Below are 16,232 nucleotides of genomic sequence, written 5' to 3' on the forward strand. Positions count from 1 at the left end.
GTTGTAAGGAACTATTGTTTATAGATTCGAATTCACTCGATTTCAGAAAAAATAATAATTTTCTGGGTGTTACTATATACAAGATGCGTTTGGAAACTGAAGAGATTGATGCTCTCTGCACAAAACGGCTTAATGTAGAAGTTGATGACTTTGACAGAGTGTAGAGTGGGTTTAGTGTTAAACGGCACTGTCAATGCCAGAGATTTAAAAGTGTATGGGTTTTGTATATGTGTAGTCTCGTGTACCGTTGTTCCTCTGATCATTTAGCCGCTGGGCCCCTAATGGGTTCCAACATTGTCTACACTCTGCCCCGTGGAGGCAGACCAGGTACACCAGTATTATAGTTATTTACTCTGGCAGGTCCTGCCACCTAATTTTCTGAGATTTCAGTGGCTAGGACCTAAAAAAAAAAAAACGCTACAGATAGGGGTCAGCCAAAGGATTACTGATTATGCAACTGATGTTATTAAGTTTTTGGGTGTAGGGCTCAGGCAATTTAGAGATGGTTCAGACGCTGGTTATTAGTTAGAGAAGGGGGAGGGAGACTGAAGGTTGGGGGGAAAAGACAGAGATAAGGGGTTCATAGAGAAGATGACCCCCAAATCAGTGGAGCAGGCCAATGCCCCACCAGAGGAAAAGAAGGATGGCAAGGGAGAAACCTCCCCCCCTGCCTGGATGGAGGAGAAAAAGAACGACGCAAGGGTGCGTGGCAAAGAAAGCTTAATGGCAGCAGCTGAGCTGTGCTTTGGAATGTCATAGCTGGGACGAGGGTCCCGTCCCATATTGTCTTTCTTTTTTTTTTTTTTTTCAGAGTCTGGCAAGGCTGTCACACTTGGGACTGTACGTAATGTGTCCCACCCGATGTATACTTGTCACTACGAGTTCGGAGCTTTCAGGTCTGGTCGTCAAGTGTGTGGTTATCACTAGACTGTGTCACTAGTACGGGTCTCACCCCGGAGTTGTCCCTTTTGTTAAGTCAAAATTAGAGATGAATGTTCACTGCAGTCTGATTTGGGGGCGGTTTCAGGGCTTCTGTCCATTTGGTCACTGGGTCAGCAGAGCTGCATAATATCACAATTTGTAAAGAGTCTAAATCAGAAAGGTCCAAAACAGTGTTGTCATTCATGGAAGAGAGGTCCCATCCCAATAACGATGGTAGTCGTTGACAGTCCAGCTTGAATTTGGGCAAGACGAGTTAATCAGGTGTACGTTCTTTCCAGCGGTAGGGATCTTCTTCTTGGGAAGAGCTCCTGGCAGTATTGCGAAAAGAAGAGTTTGACATCTGAAGTCCCTAATTGTGATATAAGCACGAGCATGTGTTCAAGAGCCAGGCTCAAGCCAATTATAAGGAAGAGACTGCTGAGTGCCCACTTATTTACAATATCAGAAATTGATCTGAAGTTTGAGCAAGAAGCTGCCATTAAATTTTGTGTTCTCTTAGTATATGTAGCATTTAAGGAAGATTTATATAACTAGAATAAGTATTCAGGCAGTATAAATGGTTTTGAGATTGACATAAATCTACAGGACGAACCATACTCCTAGACCTAGAGATTTTCAAAATCCAATGAAAATGGAGGCACAAAAAATGGACCAGATCTCAATGAAGGAATTATGTTGATAGTCTAAGATACCATCTTAGAAAACTACCTAAATTTTACGATATTACCAATGCTTATGAGTAACCAGAACGGCGTTCATTTTGAACCCTGAGATTACCTGAATCGGAACAGACTGTCATCCGCAAAAACACCGACCTCCTGGAGAGTTCAGTTGGTATAATCACCGTGTCCGGGTGTAAAGGCCTGAGTTCGAATCCCGTCAATGACGCGAGGAATTTTTATAGGTATTTTATACCGTATTTTTCACAATGTGGCTGAGTTAGTTCCAGAAAATTCGAGAGTTTTTTTTTCCAACAAAGAAAATTGACCACAAAACACACGTAATTTACAGACCTACATTATATACGGCGCAATATGGCTTAAGTTGCTGATGCGCCTAAAACCCTACAACAACTACAACCAACCACGACAATGTTGATGCCCATCATTGATAGATCTCTGTAGTAAGGTGAAGTCCGCGCAGGTAGAACAGTGGTATCGTCACCGTCCTCACCACACCGGCTGGAAAAGTCCCGGGTTTAAATCCCGTCTATGACGCGAGGAACTGTACTGAGCTTTTTTCCCTCCGTGGCTGAGTTATCAGTCTCAGGCGTAGATAGCAAGATTTTCCCCCAGAAACTGGGGGTTTTTCGTCCAGCAAACAGGCAAATCGACCAGAGAACACACGCAATTTACAGACAAAATAAATATATGGGTAGATGTAATCATTTACAGGGTACCCTAATATTATAATTTGTAGTACGATTGAAGATATGAGCACTGAATTGGCAACTTATCCATCATGTTCATTAGATATAACAAGAGATGACTTACTTCCGCCCTTAAAAACATCTAATACAGTTGTTGGATGTCAATCTCAATAAAGCAATTGTGATTAAGAGAATCCCTAAAGAAAACTTTGAATTGATGTTCAATATGTAAATGGATTCAACACTGAATATAATGTATAGAATTGGAGAGAACTTTCATATCATGTCGCCAGTTGAACCCTCGTGGGTAGCACAGTGGATATAAACAGTCTTTTCAGGAAAGGTGGAAAATGCCTGGATATGAATTCCGTTGTTGACGCGAAGAATATTTATCAACTTTTAAATGTAGTTCAGTTAGTCGGTCTGAGGCGAGAGATGCATGTTTTTTTGTTTGTTTTTTTTCGGAACTCTGTTTTGTTTCCAACAAACAGCAAACCCACTGAAGAATACACACACCATTACAGACGGATAATTTATAGTTTCTTTAGTGCTTAACGCACATCTAATAATAACGTCCGCGGTTTCTTCCTGGAACTATCGGCCTAAGAAGCAAAGTCAACAGAAAAATAAATAAAAATACGATTTACAGTGATCTGTGTTATTATCAAAAAGGTTGATAAACCCGGATCTAGATATCAGCGATACGTATCCATATATGCTATAAAGCATTTCAGTATCCTCAAAAATGGCACAGTTAACAGAAACTGAAAATAAAATTAAAGAAAACATTAACCTCTCTCTATTATTGGTCAAGTAGCCAACAAAGTTTGAAAGCAACTGCTGTTTTGCAGCCCGCCTGAGCCAAGAGAGCCCTCCAGTTACCATATCAGTGTGGCTGATAAACTGACATTTTGTCATCACAGACCACGCCTAGGTCGGTGTAGGTTTAGAGATTCGAAATCCGGTTCCTCCAAGGGAGAAATTCATTTGAAAGGTTCGGTTTGAATATGAAGATTATTTATGCAGAGTATTTGAGAAGACTATTTGTGCACATATTAAGAACCTTGTTAAAACTAACCTATTTCATTTTATGTGATATGATTTAAATTCTGGAGCCTAATTAACGTAATAAATTCAACTAATAGAAAGCATGTAATATAGCTATCGTATATAATTTCCAATGAATAGTGTTATTCTGATAAAATGCTTTTAACTCTATACCTTAGAATCAGTTTCAATTTGGTTAAATAAATGGATTTAATAGTGTGTGTGTGTGTGTGTGTGTGTGTGTGTGTGTGTGTGTGTGTGTGTTAAAGAGACTCCATGAAAATGAGAATAATTTCGAATATAAGAGTGCTAGAGACACGAAATTTACAAATAACATCATTTTATGTATGTTGTCATTGTGTTTTAGTAAAACTACGAACTCGCATGCGCCGTGTGAACAGTAAATTAGCATGGAGGAGCATGTATTCCTGGTGGAACACTTCCTCAAAGCAGAGTCGTTTAAAACTACTCAAGCGATTTTTTTTAAGGTAATTTCAATGTCGAAATTATGTCAATCTGCACAAAGTGCATGTCAGTGTGAACTTTTGCAATTTTTTGCAACTTTTGCAATTAGACGGTGGAAAATGAAGCTTAACTGCGAATGATAACCGTAAACAGCGGATGAAAACCCTTAGCATTAGCATTAGCATTAGCATTAGCAGAGGCATATGATGCAAGAAAGCAAGCTTATTCAGCATCAGCCAAAAAAAAAAAAAAAAAAAAACACACCACTCCCATTTCACCCCTCCGTTCGTTCGAAATACCTGTCCAGTTGAGCTTTAAATTTGTTTAGGCTATCAACTTCAACAACAAGTGATGGAAGTCGGTTCCACCAACCAACCACCCGCTGGCCAAAGGCAAATTTCCGCACATCTATCCGACATCCGTCCTTCCTCAATTTGAATTTATGCCCTCTGAGGTGATTATTCTGAGAAAGATGAAGAATCCCATTGGCATTGAGCATGCTCAAACCATTCAAACCCTTATACACCTCTATCAGATCACCTCGCCGGTGCCTAGTCTCCAGACTCTGTAATTTGCAAAACTTAAGCCTTTCTTCGTAAGAGCAACCCTTTGTTCCATTTACTAATCTTGTTGCCCTTTTCTGTACCCGTTCCAGCAGCTCTACATCCTTCTTGAAATGAGGCCTCCAGACCTGTATACAGTACTCAAGATGTGGCCTTACCATTGCCTTATACAAGGGAATAATCACCTCCTTATCCCTGCTAGAAAAATTCCTGTATATCATTGACAAGACACCATGCGCTACTCTTGCAGCTCGTCTGCACTGCTCAGAGAACTTCATATCTGCCTGCACAATTACCCCCAGGTCCTTTTCATTCTCCACCACTGTCAGTGTAGTACCGCAGAGTTGATACGTTGCTCTGGGGTTACTGTTTCCCATATGCAGCACTTTACATTTGTCGATGTTAAACCTCATTTGCCACCTCTCAGCCCATCTGTTCAACCTTTCCAGATCCTGTTGCAGCAGCATAGCGCCAGTATTGTCCTTAACGACCCTGCCAACCTTTGTATCATCTGCAAACTTGGACATTAAACTTGATATCCCATCATCAATATCATTCATAAACACCGAAAACAACAACGGACCCAACACTGAACCTTGAGGAACTCCACTAATAACATTAGTCCACGTTGAGCAGTGTCCATTGATTACCACTCTCTGTCTTCTGCCACTCAACCATCCCCTTATCCATAGCAGCAATTTGCCTCCAATGCCACACTGCTCCAATTTGTGCAGCAGTCTTCCATGTGCAACAGTATCAAAAGCCTTTCTAAGATCCAAATATATAATATCAAAGTTATTCCCTGCATCCAGTTCTTTTGTGACTACATCATAGTATCCAATCAAATTGGTCAGGCAAGACCTGCCCTTAACAAAACCATGCTGCGTCTGAGCTATAACTGAATTCTTGTCTAGATGATCCTGCAGTGCTTCTTTAACCAGTGCCTCCATTAATTTACCTGGAACAGAAGTTAAACTAACAGGTCTATAATTACTTGTGTCAGCCTTTGATCCTCCTTTGTGAATTGGGGTTACATTTGCACATCTCCAGTCTATGGGCACCTCCCCTGAGTCCAAAGAAGCTCTCATAATTATGGCTAGGGGTTTGCATACTTCCTTTGCTGCCTCCTTTAATATAACTGGATAGATCCCATCCACCCCAGGTGCCTTTTTTATGTTTATCCTCAACAATCTCTCCTCCACTTTCCTCTCAGTTATTACAAAATCATCCAGCTCACTGCCAATGTTTACTTTACCTACATCATTCTCCTTCCTGAATAACTCCTCATGCGTGAATGTAGATGCAAAATACTCGTTTAGATTGTTAGCCACCTGAGCAGGATCCTCAACTGTTGAACCATCAATATCCAGTGGACCAATCTGATTCATCCCTTTCCTTTTCGAGTTCAAGTATGTAAAAAACTCTTTTCTGTTTTTCTTTGCATCCTTTGCCAAGGATTTTTCATAGTCTGCCTTTGCCTGCCTAATCTCCTTTGTGACTTGGTTACAGACCAACTTATATCTATCATAGGCTTCCATGTCACCCATTAATTTGTATGTATCCCATGCATTTTTCTTCTCTGCCACATGTCTCATTAGTTCATCTGACAACCATGTAGGCCTAAACCTTGAACAATACAAGATGATGTATTGGGCTTTCTTCTCTGGTGAGGGCTTGATTTCATCTGACTGGATATGTAAACTCTCAGGTTCGTTGGTTGTTGGTTTTAGGCGCATCAGTGATTTAGACCATATATTATGTCTGTAAATTGAGTGGGTTCTGTGGTCGATTTGCTGTTTGCTGGATGAAAAAGTCTAGTTTCTGGGAGAAAAAAAAAACATGATACCATCGCCTGAGACCGACTACCTCAGCCACATTGTGAAAAAAGGACCAATAAAAATTCTTCGTATCGTTGACGGGATTCGAATTTAGATCTTTTCCAATAGATTTGAGAAGGACAGGGATTATAACAACTGTGCTACCCACGAGGATCAAACGCTCTGAATACTCATTTATGGTATCCAGAATAATCACAAGTTTTCACAAAACTTGTGATTATTCTGTGTATGAATTTAAGGGACACCTCACTGAATTGTTGTGCTATATTCTTCGCTGGAAGATAGCACATGTAGACATGTATAGTATCTTATGTAGGACGGCACCTGAACGTCAGTTCAACTCCGCCTTTGTACACTGTGATGATTACAGAGCACTGTAGAAGGCCAGAAATGTGTATAATATTATGTTCATGCAGTGTGTGTGTGTGTTGTTTAGTTGTTTCTGGCCGTTTTGTCACCAGGCAGGCGATCACCTGGAAAGCCTGCCCAATATCCGTCTACACCAAGGGGAGGTAGGCCACAACTACGCGTATAGCGTACACAGTGATTATTTTAAATAAGAATACGCACATTTCAAACACAGACACCATATGGTCCAAATAGTTCCACCCTTTTTTACAAATATCTGGACTTTGGGGACTTTTATTTGCCTCTGGCACACTGCTCTAGTTTACTGATTGTAAAATGACTTTCAGATAAAAGTTGAAATTCCTGTATTTAACAATACTGGACTTAAGATGTTTTCTGCTGTTTCATCTAAAAAGATGTCAGAATACTAAATTTCAACTTTCTAGATTTTATTAGAATAAGATTTAATAAATATTAACATGCATATATCTCGAAAACTAGAACAACATGTACAAAAGGTAGCTTTTGTAGTCATGTAAAATATCATTTCTTCCTGACAATAAGACCACACACGTTTTAGAAGGCAAATTTTAGAAAAAAAAAAGTGTAATATATATTAATAATATTATAAACACAAGTTAAGAAGCCCTTACTAAACAAAATGTTACTGTTAAACGAAGCATCCTCATCGTGTAATGCCAGAAAGGCGTAGTCGCTACAGTCATACTCGTCATTAATGATGTTATGTCTGAATTTTCACTTTCTTCAAAGACTGTTTATAATCTTCAGGACATTCAAGGTCATTGTTGTTTTCAAATTTCTTAAAAGACATGGCAACTATCTCATGTTTCACTAAGTGCCACTAATTTTTCACCAATTCACATTAGCATTGGCATTAGTAGAGGCATATGATGCAAGAAAGCAAGCTTATACAGCATTCTCCAAAAAAAAAAAAAAAAAAAAAAAAAGAAAAACCACTTTTTCAATAAATTAATGAAAATATTAAAAATCTTGTATTACTTTGAAATGCAAAGGTGGTGCAAGGCGGTGCACATGCATCGCCTTGCACCATGCTGCCGGCGCCCATGCTATCAACTTCCACAATGACAGATGGAAGTTTGTTCCAGCAATCAACTACCCGCCGGCTAAAGTCAAATTTCCGCACATCTATTCTACATCTGTCTTTCCTCAATTTGAATTTATACCCCCTCAGGTTCATAATCTGAGAAAGAGGAGTAATCACATCAGAATTGAGCAGGCTCGATTCTGATGCGATCGATCAGATCACCTCATAGGCACCTGCGAGGTGCCTAGTCTCCAGATGCTGCAACCAGCAGAATTTAAGCCTCTCTTGGTATGAGAACCTGTTTGTTCCTCTCACCAATCTTGTTGCCCTTCTCTGTACTCGTTCTAGCAACTCTATATCCTTCCTAAAACGAGGTCTCCAGACGTGTACAGAGTACTCAAGACGTCCCTTTGTATTAGCCTGACCATTGCCTAATACAAAGGGACGATTACCTCCTTTTCCCTGCTAGCAAAATTCCTGTATATCATTGACAAAATCCCATGAGTTGCCCTGGCAGTCTGTCTGCACTGCTCAGAGAACTTCATATCTGACTGCACAATTACCCCTAGGTGTTTCTCATTCTCCACCTCCCTGAGTGCAGTACCACACGGTTGGTGTGTTTCTCTTGGTTTATTGCTACCCATATGCAGTACTTTGCATATGGGTAGCAATAAACTTTTCTAGATCCTGTTGCAGTAGCATACTGTCATTATTGTCATTAACAGCCCTTAAAACCTTTGTATAATCTACAAACATGGACATTAAGCCTGATATACCTTCATCAATATCATTGATCAATATACAATACAATAATGGGCCCAACACGAACCCCTGTGGGACATCCCTATAGTCTATGAAGGGCAGTGTCCATTGATTATCACTCATTGTCTTCTCTCACTCAACCGTCCCTTTATCCATTGCAGCAACTTGTCCTTAATGCCATACTGCTCTAGCCTGTACAGTAGTTTTCCATGTGCAACAGTATCAAAAGCTTTCCTAAAATCCAAGTATACGATATGAAAATTATTTTTGCATACAGTTCCTTTGTGACCACATCGTAGTATCAAATCAAATTGGTCAGACAAGACTTCGCCTTAAGAAACCCTTGATGTATTTGGATTATAACTGCAGTCGTGTCTACATGATCCTGTAGTGCTTAATTAATCAGCGACGCCATTATTTTACCCGGAACAGAAGTTAAACTAACTGGTCTGTAATTAGTCGTGTCACCTTCCGATTCACCATTGTGAATTGGGGATACATTTGCACATATCCAGTCCATGGGGACCTCCCCTGAGTCCAAGGATGCCTCAATCATGGCTAAGGGCCTGTCTACGTCCTTTGCTGACTCCTTTAATATAACTGGATAGATCCCATCTACCCTAGGTGCCTTTCTTATGTTTAACTTCAATAATTTCTCCTCCATTCTGCTCTCAGTTTTACAAAATCATTTAACTCCCTATTAGAGTTTGATAAGCTTCTGGCCTCCACTTCCCTAGAAAATTTCTCACGTGTGAATGAATATGCAAAATACTCACTCATTTTGTCATCTACCTGAACCGAATCATCAACAATCGAACCATCGATATCAAGTAGACCAATCTGATTCATCCCTTTCTAGAGCTTACACAAGTAAAGAAGTCTTTGTTGTTTTTCTTTTTGCCAAAGATTTCTTATAATCTGCCTTTGCTTGCCTAACCTCTTTGTGACTTGATTACATACTATCTTATATCTATCATAGGCATCTGTGTCTCCTGATAATTTATATGCATCCCATGCATTTTTCTTCTCTGCCACGAGTCTCATTAACTCATCTGATATCCATTTAGGCCTAAATCTTGAACAGTATTTCTTAGTTGGTGTGAAAAGCCTAGTAGCTTCCAAGATTAATTCCTTGAATGCTTCCCATTTAGAATTTGCTCTTGGTAACATCATCAGTTGGTCCCACTAACGTGGGATTTACTCATCTGTGAGTAAATCCTACATCGGTACATGTGATCAGTTCCACCCAGTGGTTTCTCTATCTTCAGATTATTAATGCATGAATAATCACTGATGATAATGAGATCAGAGTATTACTCCCTCTGGTTGCCTCTCGAACATGTTGCTGTATAAGACAATCATCCAATAAATCTACAAAAGTCTTGGTAGTGTGGGAGTTAACAACACACAAGTTCTACTCAATATCTGGGAAGTTAAATCCCCCATTATAAGACAATCTGATTTACTGGCCCACTCTATTTCTCTGTACTGCTGTTCGTTGTACTCATCAGAGTCATTAGGCCTATAACACACTCCTAATCTCAATTTTTTTTTCCAATGCTTGTCTCACCAAACTGACTCAGTATTGCACTGTCCACCCATGTCAACTGGATGCACTTCCTTGAATTCATGTGTTTCTTTACTGACAGCATAACCCCTTCTCCCTTCCTGTTCTCTGTATCCTTTCTGTACTCCCCAAATTCCAATTTTGCATTCATTATATCCGTGTGACACCATGTCTCTGATATCCCAACAATATCTGCCTTTGATGTCTTGACCAGCATTTCAAATTCATCAAATTTATTTACTATACTCCTAGCATTGGTGTACATGCAAGTATACATGCACCTGTTCTTCCTCTTAGCTACCCTAACACAGCCCATGTATTTACTTGTTCCATGATGACTCCCAGCAGTCCTTGAAATCCGAAGCATCTTGCTTTCCAGGCTGCTGCTTATTCCTATAGAAGCAGTGCAAGAATCACTTTCACCTCTGCCTGTGACTACTGTTAATTTATTAGTCTGACTCCCCCAAGCTAGCAGTTTTCCGATCCACCAATCATTGTCTCGATAGCATCAGAAAATATTCTTGCACTCCTTCTATTTAAGTGTATCCCATCCCTGAAGAAACAATCTCTCCTGTTAACAAGCACAGACCACGCTGAAAAAATTCTCTCCCATGAGCCTTGCACAATCTGTCCAGGGCCGAATTGATTGACAAAGCTCTTATCTTAATATCATTAGTGCCAAAATGTACAACAATATCACCCTTTGTGCCTTAAAAGATGATATCTGCTCTACAACGTAATAGCTAACTAATAGCAACCGTCCTTATTTTTGTTTACCTATTATGTGTTATCCATCGGTCGCACAATAAAAGAGTCACCTGGATGCATTGACCATACTGTAGCTAACCACGGGTAAAGATAAAATAATGACTACGTGTGCCTAATATAACTTCATACCATAAGACGCAGGATAATTTTAAGCAATATTGTAGAGGAAAAGAGCATCTTATGGTCTGGAAAATACGGTACCTTTCTTCGTTGAGAAAGATGCGAAAAGTAAAAAAAAAATGTTTTTTTTTAACAAAATCTAGACGTTTGGACCGTATATGATAATATATATGTAAATTGCTTGTTTTCTGTGGTTGATTTGCTGTCTGTAAATTGCATGTGTTCTGTGGTCGAGTTGCTGTTTGCTGACGAAAAACCCAAGCTTCCGGGAGATAAAAACCATTCTACCTCCGCCTGAGACCAACTAACTCAGCCACAACGTTGGTGATTTAGTCGGTCTCAGTAGCGGAAGAGGCTCATAAAAATTCCTCTCGTCAATAACGGGATTCGAACTCAGGTCTTCTGCACCCAGTGTGGGGAGGACAGTCATTATACTAACTGTGCCACCCACGAGGACCTTTCCGTTGGACTATATATATCTCTGCGTGTGGTTTGGGTGTTGGAGAAGGTCAAATAGGCTACTTTGGAAATCTCCAAGTAAACTAAGGTCAGAAGGGATCAATATATTACGTCTGTAAATTGATATTATATTATGTGTTTTCTGTGACAGCTGGGTTGTTTTTCAGAACTAAAAACATGTCCCTGTCCGATTTCGGCTAACTCGGTCACCGGTTGTCGCATAAATAAATTTTCTGCTCTTACTGACTAAGCTTTTTTAGGGGTTTTTTTTTTTTTTTTTTGAAGGCTGAAATCGAACTCACTGAAACCTTTCTGCGTTATTTTTGTTATTTTTATATCTGGGTTCATATTTGTATCATCAGATATGAATCGCGAAGAATTTTTACGCACTGTAAACGATTCTAAAAATAAAAATAAAAATCCAAAAGCATAACTGAGATTGTTGGCAATGTTCATTCATTTACTGTTTGGAACTCCCATTCTCATTCTTCGTTTTCAATCATGTCTAAATGAGAGAGGCAGTTTTTTTCCGCTTTTTTTTTTACCTTCTCTTTTTTGTCACAGAACAATACAAAAAAAAAAAAAAAAAAAAAAGAAAGAAAGAAAAGAAAAAAGTGCGCGTACAATGAACTGTTATAGTTTTTCTGGCAGATACCTTCAAAGTAAGCCTAACTGGTAGGTAGAAGCATAGACAAAAGGAAAAAAAAAAAGCGCGTCTAGAGTGAAAATGTACTTCGAGAATTAATAATGACTATTGAGAATTAATAATTGTACTTCGAAATTAATAATAACTATTGAATCTGTATTATTTTAAAGTTTCTGAAACCACACATTACATGTATCCCTGGTTATATTTGAGGGAACAACATTTAATTTGGTTGATCTGTAAGCTTAACGACAGATGGCAGTATGCATCATGAGCGTGCGAAATCATTCGCATGCAGCATATAAAAAAAAAGAAGAAAAGAAAGAAAAAGAAAAGCGCATAGCGTAAGTGATTCCAGCAACAAACGGCAGCGGAATTGAAATAAAGTAAATAAATAATCTTTATTTTTAAATTTACCGCATAACTACAAATTCCACATCATGGCAATTAATACCAGGGCATTAACATAATTAACTTGTATATTTAATATATATTAAAATGAATTTATTATGTATTTAAAATAGACACAATTAAGTCTAGGGCAAAAGCCTGAAGCTATGAAAGCTATATAAAGTCGTTGTACACGTCAGGCATATCCTCTTTTTGTACATAGATATGAGCAAACTCGGTTTGGTACTTGGCGCAGTGGAATTAATGTTTGATGAAACGGGCGCTCCGGTGTGCTCGGGCGCTCTGGTATGTCTCGAATCTTTGCGAGCATGCCGCGAGATACGGAAAAACTCCATTGAGTTCAATAGCAAACACTACTTAGTTATGCTGTGAATATGAGTCTTTTTACTTCAAGTGACTTGAGTAACTGTGTCTTAAATTGCGTGCGTTCTCTGGTCGATTTGCCTGTTTTGCTGGACGAAAAATCCCCAGTTTCTGAAGGGGGGGGGGGGAACTTTGCTGTCTACGCCTGAGGCCGACTAACTCAGCTACGGAGTGAAAAAAGCCCATTAAAGTTCCTCGTGTCATCGACGGGATTCAGCAGGGGCCTTTTCCACCCGGTGCTACCCGCGCAGACTCGCGGACTGGTGCAAGATCTTATCTTAATTGTCATCATCTGAATCTTCTGTGGACTTCTTCTTCAAATATTCTCTCTTGAACTTTATACACTTTCGCCACCGTCGTACCCACGCATTAAATGCATCTCGCAAGCGATTTTTCGCAAAACTGGGAAGTGCTTCCATTGGTGGCTCTAAGCATCGTTGTGTCAGACGCGGAATGCTTGCCTTTAAGAGCTTTCTTCAGACGTGGAAACATGAAGAAATCTCACGGGGCTAAATCCGATGAATAAGAGGGGGGTGTCAGAGCCTCGGTACCTATGGCAGTGATCATTGCCAGCACAATATTAGCCGTATGGGGCCTGGCATTTTCTTGATGGAGACACCACTTCACACCAGAAAGTTCGGTCACACCGGAATATGGCCGTCCTACCATGGCACTCAATTACCATACGCTTCATTCATCTCGTTGACTGTTTCCGATGCATTTAAGCCCCATCTGTTAGAATAACGAATCACATATTGCATGCTCACTGCGAGACATAAGTAACTGCGCCTTGCATGGCCACGTCAACACCCACACTGGACCAACAACATATGTAAATCTCTCGCCTGGTCCGATGAATCCCGTTTCCAACTCTATCGTGCTAATGAGCATACTGTATCCACATTTGGAAAAAAACAACATGAAGCCACGCCACCTGAATACACTGTTGGTCTTCTTAGGCTGGAAGCGGTGATGTTATGGTTTGAGTACTGGATCACCGTTAATCAAAGACTCGATGGGAACGTCCACCTTTCTATCGTCGCCGACCAACTATACTCTTTCACGATCACAGTATATTTAGACTATCCATTAGACATTTAGACAACGAATCATGCTAAAAGGCTCAGCAGGTTGCTAACTGGTTTCAGAAACACGACAATGGAGTCTCTGTCCTCCCATGGTTGCCCATTTAACTCATTAGATCTCAACGAAATTGAGCACGCATGTTTGAGATCTATCGGAAAAGGACATTGGATGCTACGACCACCCACCTGACGGTGTGCAGCATTACTGGATACATTGTGCAACCTATCGGTAGTACTACTACAGGACACCCTGCAACACTTTGTGGAGTCCATGCTAAGATGTGTACGAGTTGTATTACGGGCTAAAAGTGACCCTACAAAGTATTCGGTAGGTGTTGCTAATGCAAATCCAACTCAGTGTATATCATAATATATAATGTATATTATACAATGGTGTGCAAAATTTAAGGACCAGTCAGGTTTTCACCTGTAGCTTCTCATAGGAGTGGCCTGGATATGGGAAAAGCATACCAAAGGAACCTCGTGAGGTATAGAAATGATGAAGGAAACAACACCGACACAACAACGGAAACGAACGGTACAGAGGGACTTTATTCAAAAATGGCAACATAGCACTGGCTGCCATGATACTGATGCAGGGCCGGTTTTGGACTGTTAGCCGCCTGCGTGCTAGAGATATTTGGCCGCCCTATCAATGCGGATCGCGAATAGATTCATAACCTAACCCAACCCATAGGAGCACACTAGTATGTTTTTATGAGTGTTCCTCATATACACTGTGCTGCCACTTTATTGGGTACACCCCTGCTGTGCACAAATGGTTTGTCCCACAACGTTGCAAGTCACATGACCACAGTTGTGGATATAATTGCAACAGAACAACTTTTCTAGTGTCAGTTAAGCGTACAAACCATAGCAAGAATGGGGAAAAGGAGTGATCTAACGGACTTCGAACGTGGCATGGTAGTAGGTGCAAGACGTGCTGGACAGAGCATCTCTGAAACGGCAGTTCTCCTGAACTTTTCACGCACCACAGTTTCAAGGGTGTATCCAGAATGGTGTAACGAACAGAAAACATCCTCTCAAGGCACTCGTGTGGAAGAAAATCGCTTATTGATGAGAGAGTTCAGAGGAGGATGGCTACAATTGTGCAAGCAAACAGACGGGCCACAATGTCGCACATCACGTCAGAATACAACCTTGATGCGCAGAACAAAATATCGCAACGGACCACTAGTCGCACTTTGTCGCGAATGGGCTACAACAGCCGATGGCCACATCGTGCACCTTTGTTATCAATGAAGAACAAGAGAGCATGTCTCCTGTGGGCACAGCAACACCAGCAGTGGACTATTGAGGATTGGAAAACAGTTGCTTGGTCTGACGAGTCGAAGTTCCTGGTGCATCATGTTGATGGGAGGCTCAAATTTTGGCGAAAACAACATGAATCCATGGATCCGTCATGTCTGACGACTACTGTGCAAGGTAATGGGGCACCGTTATGGTGTGGGGAATGTTTTCTTGGCACACGTTGTGTCCATTGATACCCATAGATTCGCATCTGAATATCATATCGTTGCTGACCAAGTGCATCCGTTCATGTTGGCAGTTTATCCTTAGTCAGATGGTTACTTCCAGCAGAATAATGCGCCAGTGCACAAAGCCCGAATTGCTATGGAATGGTTCCAGGAACATGACAATGACTTTTCTTTGCTGCAGTGGCCCGCTCAGTCACGGATCTCAATCCGGGACTGAGTGTAACCTTAAGTCTTATGATTAAGTTTAAGGTTACACTTAAAATTAATCATAAGACGTTAACATGAAAGTTTGCAAACTTTCATGTTAACCAAGCTTTTATGCTTTTGTTTACGTGGCTTAAAACCAGACACAATCGTAGAGGTTATGGAAGTCCCATTGTTCAATCCTTCTCTGATTTCTACGTTTTCTGATGCAAAACACCTAACATGTATGCTTCGGCGTTTTTTATAACCATAAACTGCACAGCTCTATCATCCCTCATCATGCAAACATCAATTTTTTGAAGTATGAAAGAAGAGCATGTTGTGTTTCCATGGTTACCAAATATGTTTACTGTCATGTTTATGTTCCCATTGTGAATGTTGGTATGACTTCTTAATTTTATGGTAACGTTACGTTATTTTTATGTTTAATTTTCATTGTGAATGGGTCTTTAGAGAATACAATATTATTTATTAACAATGCCACGTTCGCTATTTCATCGCCGACCATTGTATTAACGCACTGCGTTAATACAGTGGTCGCACTGCACACCTACTAGAACTGGCCCTGTACAGATGCATCACTGCCAAAGATGGAACAAAGGGAAGAGGTGATCCTCAGTAGGACATATGGCCACCCCTCATGTCGATGCAGGCTTTGCACCGCCTGTCCATACTTAGAACAGTGTTGTTGACAAGTTCTTGCGATAACA

At 40.3% G+C, this 16,232-nt stretch overlaps 1 protein-coding gene across 2 annotated transcripts in view; it reads right to left on the reverse strand.

Moving 5' to 3' along the window:
* The window catches only part of LOC150077010 (cysteine-rich motor neuron 1 protein-like), a 165,450-nt gene that overhangs the window by 113,605 nt on the left and 35,613 nt on the right, over nt 1–16,232 (reverse strand). The gene's annotated exons all lie outside the window — the stretch shown is intronic.

Source organism: Mastigoproctus giganteus, chromosome 12, assembly GCF_048544385.1.
Source record: "Mastigoproctus giganteus isolate SK-2022 chromosome 12, ASM4854438v1, whole genome shotgun sequence".
NCBI classification, from domain to species: Eukaryota; Metazoa; Arthropoda; class Arachnida; order Uropygi; family Thelyphonidae; genus Mastigoproctus; species Mastigoproctus giganteus.